Consider the following 930-nt stretch of genomic DNA (forward strand, 5'->3'; position numbering starts at 1 on the left):
AATAATTTGTAAAGTAAACATGATAGAACAGTATTTAAATTAGGTGAACAATAAATGGAAATATACATAATAGGGGGAGAAGAAATATTTAAAAAAAAAAAAAACAGATAGAAAAACAAAGGAAAAGTAAAGAATAAAATAATGGGATACAATGTGTGTAAGTAGTTAAGAAAAAAAATATACCAAATGAGCAGGGATACAGAAAAGTGTAAAATATAATAGAAAATTAATAATAAAGTAATTAATATAAGTACACTTAAGGTACAATCAATAAAATGTTACGTACAGAAACTGAAGAAACAATACCAGCACAAGTTTTTTTTTTTTTTTTTAAGGAAAGAGTATGAAGTTATGAAACTATGAAAATAAAAATAATAAAAAAAGATAACTTAGCTAACGATACAGATTAATTTATAAACTAGATTGAAATGACTTGAATATGGCCATGGAACACGAAACTTTTCTTACCCAAATGATTCCATAAGAAATATACATTAATTGAAATGAGTGAATTCAAAAATTTTCTTACTCAAAAAGATGCAATTAGAAAAGTGCCTATTAAATCAGTGCTTGGAACTAATTATTGTAAAGAAGTGAGAAAAATCTTCTAGGGATCTAGAAATTACGAATAATTTACAAAAATAATGCGAAAAGAAGATGTTATATTATTAAATGTCATCCATTTCAGAAATTATTAATTTGATAATAAAACATAAATTGCATCAAAAAATATATTTTTTATAAATAAATCATTTGCATATACGTGTGTGAGTATGAAAGACTACGTTTCTTTTTTGTTATTTTTTTTTTTTACTTTTCTGGTCAATACTCAGGAAACCCGTCAACCTTTTGGTGGCAACTCACATCTACCGGTTGCATTCCTTAGAAGTGATAAACCAACCATATAATATGTACTATATGGATGTAAAC

This window comes from Halyomorpha halys, unplaced genomic scaffold, assembly GCF_000696795.3.
Source record: "Halyomorpha halys isolate HHAL.00 unplaced genomic scaffold, Hhal_1.1 Scaffold1607.1, whole genome shotgun sequence".
Classification (NCBI taxonomy): Eukaryota; Metazoa; Arthropoda; class Insecta; order Hemiptera; family Pentatomidae; genus Halyomorpha; species Halyomorpha halys.